Genomic DNA, 9,045 nt, shown 5'->3' with positions numbered 1-9,045 from the left:
GCATGGATAGATCCAAGGTAATAGTAAAATATACACAATATTTTTTATGATAGTTAAATATAAAGGATATTTTGAAAATTTATGGGAGCAGTATGAAACATGGGATCCTTAATTTAAGGTTCTCACAATCAGTAGAAACCAGAGATGTTGAAGAGTGTATATAAAGCAGAGTTAAACATGGGACAGGGTTAAAACTGGTTTTAAGAACATGAGCGACCATATTAAAAAGGTGACACTTAGGATTTGGTGGTCAAAATATGTCTACTTTTGAACAACAGTAATAAAAACCAAAGTACCAGATCCAGAATAGAGCCATGAATCCCATCCAGGTGGAAAGATGGCTTTTCCTCAGTCACATTTTCACTTCCCCTTGGGTGTTTGTGTTCCTAAGAATGACAGCCAAGAGAATCAGAGCTTGAGTTATAGGACTATTTCTTTAAATATGAGGAAATTTGTTCTATTATAAACTTATTTTTGTATTGATATGTAGAATGAAAAAAGCAAACCTCCAAATGGAGCATATGGAGTGATAAGTATTCTACATTTGATAGTTTAAGAACCTAGATTCTGATCATCTCCTTTCTCTGCTGGAACCCCCCAAAAGCCCTTAAGCATTAGTTGTTCATTATTGAATTCATACCATTCTCTGATTTATTTTGTCTGCAGGACCAACTTTGGTAAAACCTTTAATGTTCCCAATTCATCATTTGTTTCCTATATGTCCAAGTTTGAAAGTTATAGTTTAAAACACTAAAATATATATGATATTCACCATCAATTTATTTTACCTTTTTCCCCTTACAGCAAGCCTCCTGCCTCCCAAGGAAAGTGAGTATAGTTAACAAATACTTGGAATTACTACAGTGTTGGAAGACTTAGCCAGATTTAAAAATAAAAATGTTAAATATGTAGTAGGGCAAATGTCTGTAAGACTTTTGCCATTAAAAATGTGCTAAATTTTATAAGGAATTTTTAACTTTCTCATTTACAGGAGAATGCCAACTTGATCCTTTAAAGAAGAACCAGAAAAACCAAGACAAGTATTTATTTGGTGTTTTATTCACCACCAACAGACCATTGACTACAGAGCAAGAGAAAGTTTCAGGAAAACCATTTAATCTGGGTACAGACATTGTTCCTTCAAGAAAAATATTCTTTACAAATGACACTATGGGATCTACATGCTTAGATTTCTATTCATTGGCTCCTCATAATTATTCAAGAAAGAAGACTGATGAGTTTAATGCATTTCATTCCAATACTAGAAATGAGAGAACAGGTACTAGAGAGAAGTCTTTCGATTACAATAAAAATATGAGAACTTTTCGTTGCTTGGAGGAACTTACTTTGCGGCAGTATTTTGAATGTAATGAACCTGGTAATGTTTTGCATGATAAGGCTGCCTTCATTACATAGAACAGTGCTTACACAATGGAATCATATTATTATCAATCTGGAAGAAACCTATGTGATGAATCATTTCTTGTTGTCTCTGCAGGTATTCACATAGAGAAGAGTCACTGTGAATTTCATGAAGATAAAAGTAATAAAATTGGGAACAATTTCGGGAGGGTTGCTCAACTTCAGAGAACTGATACAAGATAGAAAACTTGTGATCAAAAAGCACATTTCAAAGAATATCAGGGAACTCACACAGGAGAGCAACCCTTTGAGTGTGGGAAAAACTTGAGCTACAATTCAGCCATTAATGGACAACAGAGAACTAACACAGTAGAGCTGTCTTGTGGTAATAAGACACGTGAGGAAATTTTCAGTTCTCAGCCAGTCTTCAGTATACAGCAGAGAACTCCCGGGAGTGAAAAACACTGAGTATAATGAATGTCAAAAATCCTTCTCTAGGATGTACACAGGTACAAAAATTTATGAATGTAATGAATGTGGGACAGCTTTTTCCTGGAAATTATCCCTAGTTGTGCATCAGAGAACTCACACAGGGGAAAAACCCTATCAATGTGATCAATGTGGTAAAATTTACACCGATAAGTCAAGGCTTGGACAACAGCAGAGAATTCACACAGGGAGAAATCATATGAATGTAATCAGTATGGAAAGGCTTTCACCACCATGTCACACCTCAGATAACATCAGCGAACTCACACAGGGGAGAAACCTTATGAATGTAATGAATGTGGAAGAGCATTCACCTGCATGTCACACCTCAGAAGACATCGGAGAACTCACACAGAGGAGAAACACTATGAATGTAATGAATGTGGGAGAGATTTCATCTCCTTATCATAGCTCAGAGAACATCAGAGAATTCACAAAGGGTTGAAACACTATCAATGTTATGAATGTGGGAAAACTTTCCCCCTGAAGGCACGTCTTGGAAAACATCATTGAACTCACAAAGGGGAGAAACCCTATCAATGTAATGAATGTAGTAAAAGTTACACCCAGAAGTTAAGCCTTGGAAAACATCAGCAAACACACACAGGAAAAACCATATGACTGTAGTGAATGTGGAAAAAGTTTCAGCCAGAGATCATGCCTTAGAAATCATGAGAGAATTCACACAGGGAAGAAACCCTATGAATGTAATGAATGTGGAAAAACTTTCAGCCAGAAGTCACATCTTGTAAAACATCAGAGCACTCACCACAGTAGAGAAACCCTATGAATCTGGAAGAGTTTATTTTCATGTTATACCTCAAAGGACATCAAAGAATTCATGCAGGGGGAAAACTGTGAATGTATGAAATGTGGGAATTTTTTTTTTAAAATCAGCCCTCATAATACATCAGAAACTGCATACAGGGAAGAAATGGTACAAATGTAACTGATGCAGAAAAGCTTTTTTTTCCAACTGTGAACTCTCAAAATTGAACTTATGAGACAATTCATACAGAGGAGTGTACTGATAATACACTTTCAGCAATGATTCTCACCTATTAAAACATCAGAAAACTCACAAAGGTGAAAAATCCTATAAAGATAGTAATGTGGGAAAATCTTCAGATTGTTGTCAGATGTGAAAAGCAAATGGGAGGAAAAATAACTTTTTCTTGTCCTCTGCTAGGTTCATTGGCTGTAGCCCTGTAATTTAAAAGACATTAACAGGAGAAAATGGTTTATTTCATATGCACAGGGACAGCCTCACATAAATGAAATGAAAACACCAAAGAGGTGATCAGATCTGGAGGCTTATATGCCATTTCAACAAAAAGACAATATATTTGCAAAGAAGTGAGTGGAGGAATAGGGTTTAGAGCTTCTACAGCTGGTAAGTTGTGGGAAGGTCAATATTCAGGGAAACCAATGGTAGAAGAGTGTTATTAAGATTTGTTTATGCAGATATCAGTTGGTGCCCTCTCCAATGATACGAGTTGTCTCCTCTTGGTTATCTCAGAGAGGTGATGGGGAACACCTTTATGATGTGAGAGTTATGTCCTGACTTTTGTCAGTTACTTTTGCTCAAAATAATCCTTTTTCCAAAGTGAATAATTTGGCATGGCATATTTTGATCTCCTTAATCACACCTGGGCGAAACCTTGTAAATGTGATAGGAGTAGGGAAGATTTCCACTGGAAGTCAAACCTCAGAGAACAACAGAATATTCACAGGGTATAATGAATATGGAAAAAGTTCATCCAGACATCAAATTCTGCATTACCTAAGAGAACTCACACACATGAAACCCCTGTAAATGTTATGGAACTTGGAATGCTTTCAGCTAGAAAGCACACTTTTGAGAACATCAGAGAACTCACTGGAGAAACCATAAAAGATGCTGAATATATGGAAACTTACAAGTCAGCATCAAGAAAAATGCAGAACTCAGAGAAAGGGCCAAATTTTATTAAGCTGATGAACATGGAAGTCCCTTAGGAAGCTCCTCACTAAACATATGAGAACTGTCTTAGTCCGTTCAGGCTATTCTAACAAAAATACCATAGACTGGTTGGCTTAAATAGCAAACTGATTTCTCCTAGTTCTGGAAAGTGGAGAGTCCAAGATCAAGACACTGGCAAATTATTGTCTGGTGAGGATCCACTTACTGGTTTGTAAATGACCATCTTCTTGTTGTGTCCTCACATGGAGGAAGGGGCAGAGGAACTTTTAGGGCCTCATTAATAAGGACTCTGCCCTAATGCCTTCATCACCTTCAAAGGGCTCCATGTCCAAATCCCAGCACATTTGGGATTCGATTTCAACAGATGAATTTGGGGAGGACACAAACATTCAGTTATAAGCAAGTACTTACACTGGAAGGAAACCCTTGAAATGTATATAGACAGTCTTTTAGCCATGAAGGATAAGTTTAGTCCTTAGTGGACAGCAGATAATTCTTCGGGGAAATAAACATTGTGAAGGTAATGATTGTAGGAAGTATTCTCTATGAACCAACGGTCAGTGAACTTCCACTGCAGACAGAACTTACACTGTGTAATGAAAATGTGAGAGCTTTCTGTCAAAGATTGAATCTCACAGAGTGGGGAATTCACACAATGAAGAAAATGTAGAATTTAATAAATGAGTGATAACTTCAGGCAAAAGCCACCTTCTCAGTACAACAGAAAATGTGTAGAGCAGTAGACACCCACAGTATATTGACCAGATGAAAGAAATCTTATGAAGGTAATGGATTTGGGAAATCATGCCAGAAGTCAATCCATAATATACTATATACAAATAATAAACCTAATAAAGAAACTGCACATACAAATAACCATTTCCTTTTGTCCTTAAGCCCATAACTAGTCTAAATGCCCCAACCAATCTTTCATCCTAATGTGGTAATGTCACCAAATTTTGGGTAGTGGAATATGACTGTCTAGTAAAACAAGTCCCATGAAGACATTTTCATCATATTTATTTCTCTGCTTTTCCTTTTTCCTACAATGATGATGGAAGAGTAGCACATGGAAGTAGGGATCAAGAACTACTTGTGTGGGGCCAGCTGAGTGGCTCAGTTGGTTAAGAGCGTGAGCTCTGAGCAACAGGGTCACTGGTATGATTCCCACATGGGCCAGTGAGCTGTGCCTGAGCTGAGCTGCCACTGAGCTGCCAAAAGGTGGCAGGATGGCTCAGCTGGTGAAAGCACATGCCCCTAACACAAGGTTGCTGGCTCAACTCCTGCATGGGATGGTCGCTATGTCCACCCGCAACTAACATTCAATGTGGCACCTTAAGCTGAGCAGCAGCGAGCTGCCCATGGGCAGCCGTATGGTGACTGGCCTTGGAGCTGAGCTAGCTGCACCCTCCACAATGAAGACTGAAGGACAACAACCTGGCTATTCCCCTCCCCCAATTCCCCAACACTGTTCCCCTTCCCCAATTCCCCAATAAAAATCTTTAAAAAAACTGTGTAGAACAATTTCCTTCTCTGATGGTCTGACTTTTGCAAGGAAGAAAAATCTTGCTCTCTACTGAGATGTTATAGGTTTGGATCTACCTGTTACTGACCTGTCTTAGACATCCCTCAGCTCTCACAAGCTATGACTGTGACCTCTGTGAAATTTGACAAGTTGGTACATATCTGAAGAGTCACATGGAGGGAACCCCTGACAACATCCTGAATGATCAGTAGCTATTAACCATAGCTCTTCTCTATTATTAATTATGTAAATAACAGGATGTTTGATGTTTTCTTTTAGATTGTATACCTTTTGTTGCAATACCAAAGAAGTATTGAGGATTTCTTGGTACATCATACTAGGACATACATGCTTTTTAATTGGCCCCATGAATTGTGAAATTAAATTGGATTTTTTGGTTACTGTGGTTTCTTCCAAATTTCTTCACAAAAAAAGTCATTTGTATGAGCAGCCATCCAATGACCAGCAACCGATCTGCCTCAGTCAGAAAGGGTGCAATGATTACAGTACCAACATGGACCAGTTAAGCGACGTCTTCCACAACTAGACTGAAGAACCAAAGGACAGCAACTTGTCTATTCCTGTTCCTCGATTTCCCAACGCTGTTCCCTCCCCCAATTCCCCAATAAAATCTTTAAAAGAAAAAAAAGTTTTTAAGTATCTTGAGAAGATACATTCAGGCTATACCTATGTCATCATAATCCTCAAGCTTTCACAAATTTTAGCATTTATTTCTGGTCATTGCCCAAATCAACGTTTACAAGTTGCAAAATCATGCTGTTTTTCCCATTATTTTGCCTATCTTATCATGGTATGAAACAATTTTGCTTTTTCCAGAATTTTATTTTATTTTATTATTTTTTTATTTATTATTATTTTTTAAATCCAAATTCTGATACTTTTTTTTTTTTAAGATTTTTATTGGGTAATTGGGGGGATGGGAACAGTACTGGGGAATTAGGGGAAGGGGAACAGACAAGTTGCTGTCGTTTTGTTCTTCAATCTAGTTGTGGAGGACACTGCTTCACTGGCCCAAGTTGGCACCATCATTGCGCTCTTCCCTGGCGAGGCAGATCAGTCGCTGGCTTCTGGACGGCCGCTCACAGCAGCTGCTGGCCGCTCACGCTGGCTGCTGGCTACACACGGTAGCCCATGGCAATCCACTGCCACAGGGACTGCAGCCTACGCCGTCGCCAGCGACTCACGGCAGCCCAGCTCCAGGTTGAGCTGTTGTTCAGCATCTTAGCTGTAGAGGGCAGTGTCACTGGCCCTCATATGTGGGATCCGAACCGGGGCCCTCTGGCATCCCAAGCGAGTTCTTAACCATCGCGCCACTCGGCCGGCCCCCAGAATTTTAAATTAGTGTTTGTATAGACTGATATTTTTTCTTCACACAGTAGGTTATAACCCTTAACTATTGTTATTAGTTTTATTTTGTTTTGATGGTCAGATCATCTGAGATAAAGCCCACTGATGTTCATTCAGATTGGCTCCTGTGTCCAATATTAATGTTTCTGATATCTTTTTGCTTTTACCAAACCATTCTATTATGTCCCCTTAAAGATTTAAAACTTCTGGTTAGAATAGCAATTTATTTCTTCTCAGTCAGGTATCCATAAGGTTGAACTGATTTAACCAACTAGCTGAGATTCATTCCTGGGCAACCCAGAGACCAAGTCATAGTGATATGGGACCCAAGCTGTGGCAGTGGGCCCTAGACAAAGGCCTTCCCAGACCATGTGGTCACTAAGGATTCCATGCAGGCTTCAGACAAAGACATTCCTGGACTGTATGGTCAGCAAGACTTCTGCGTTTAATATTTCTAAATTCCTACCTCAGCCAGTAGCCAGTCAGAAACTAACACAGTGCCACATGCCCTAATAAGGTATCCTAGCTGCTAACCTGGAAATTTCAGGGTATATAACCCCGAGTCCCACCCGGGTTGCGGTTCAGCCTCTGGATGTGAATCCGCTGAGCCAGTGTCGGCATAATAAAAGTTGCTTCCCACGCCTTGGTGTCCTGTCTCTTTGTCTGGGTTCCCCGCAACAAGTCCTTTTCTGCTTTCCCTCTGTTGGCTCATGTCCAGAGGACCCTCCCCTACACCAGTTACTCCATGAGAGAGTGTTATCTGAGCCTTAACATGAATGGTCCTCTCTCCTCCCTGCGTAATGGATTTGTACAGGAGATAATGAGGCCCTGAGCCTTATAATCTGTTATTATGGGCTTGATGCCTTGAAGGGCTTCTTTATTTATATGGTATTGATAATGGTGGGGAGAGGTTTTGAGGAATTTGAGTCTTGACTATGGGTACTCTGTGGATCCTGTCGAGAGCAGTTGGAGATTTTGCCCGGAATTGGAGTACCCCAGGAGGCCACTAGAAAGACCCCTGTTTGTAACAGTGTCTCCAAGGGAAAGTCACATGGACACCTGCATTGTGGCAAGGCTGTGCTAGACAGGCAGTTCTAACGTAGTGACACTGAGGTCTGTGTCCCAAACCGTGGATTGATGGGAAATGGGAAACTGGGACGTGAGCACCATTGCTTCTCAGGACAAAACACAAGGAGCTCTTTAACCATAAAACATGAGGACAGGCAAGAAGTCTTGTACCCTGACTGGAGGTGTTGGGGAGTCCCTGTGAATTTCATTTGGAAGTCTCTGAAAGCCCCTAGGAAACTGAGCAATTTTCATCAGTTTTAATGACTGAAAAAGGATGTGAAATTCCACCCTGTCCCTTGGCTCAGAAATTCAGAAACTTGCTGCTTTGACACACACATTTTTCTATGTATTATGTAAATAAAGGGAAAAGAGGAGCAATAAGAAAATTGCCTGGTTGATTCCAACGTTTCTGCTCTCCCCTCCCCTTGTGCCTCCCAGTAAAAAAACACACATGCAGGGCCTTAGAGCTTTTATTGATGTATTATTGGGATAATTCTTTGAATTGTTTACAAAATCCATTTGTAAATTATTTACCTAAAAGTAAAAAACCAAAGTGAGAGGCAAGGACCATTTATTTGATATCCAAGTGAATAGTTATTTCTGAAGCGCTGATTCAGGCAGAAACATGATAGGGTTTCAATTAGAGGCAGGCCAAAGGGTATTGATGAGAAAGGGGAGGGGAACACTTTCATGAATAGAAGGAGGAAATTTCTGTGTGTGCAGACAAGCCAACATTGTGATGCTAATTATAAAGTATGTTTTTAATTTTAGGCCCATAGTGATGCTAATTGTAAAGAATGGTTAAAAATTTCAACCCAGTAGTCATAATGTCAGCTTTGTTGTTATGGTGAAATGCTGCTGTAGGCCCAATTCAAAGGTTCTTTTGCTCAGTTTTAATGTTCCAAAGGTTTGAGGTGTAAGATGTGCAAGCTACTTCTTCTGGGATGGCAGTTCCACTCCGTTTTAAAGTGACCCGGTTTATGTTAGGTTTTTGTTTTTGTTTTAGCTGAGCCATCCTGCCACCTGTTGGCAGCTCAGCTTGGGCTGGGAATCGAACCAGCAGAACCTGTTGCTCAGAGCTCACACTCTTGAGCGAGCTCTTAGCCAACTGAGCCACTTGGCCGGCCAATGTTACCTTTTATAAATATCCCCTTTGATTGAGGTCTTTCCTTGAAAGCATCACTCAATCATCGGAAAGCAGCACTGATCATTTATTTAAAGCATCGTTGGTGTCTGGTCGCCAGGATGATCATTCCTAGTATAATCTGTC

General features: G+C 39.9%; 1 pseudogene; it reads left to right on the top strand.

Moving 5' to 3' along the window:
- The first annotated feature begins 1,861 nt into the window (after positions 1-1,861).
- LOC109371897 (zinc finger protein 2 homolog) lies at positions 1,862-2,644 on the top strand (annotated as a pseudogene).
- Positions 2,645-9,045: the final 6,401 nt, after the last annotated feature.

Source organism: Hipposideros armiger, unplaced genomic scaffold (genome assembly GCF_001890085.2).
Source record: "Hipposideros armiger isolate ML-2016 unplaced genomic scaffold, ASM189008v1 scaffold_599, whole genome shotgun sequence".
NCBI classification, from domain to species: Eukaryota; Metazoa; Chordata; class Mammalia; order Chiroptera; family Hipposideridae; genus Hipposideros; species Hipposideros armiger.
Note: the sequence above shows the minus strand (reverse complement) of the source record. Positions and strands in the feature narration are given on the sequence as shown.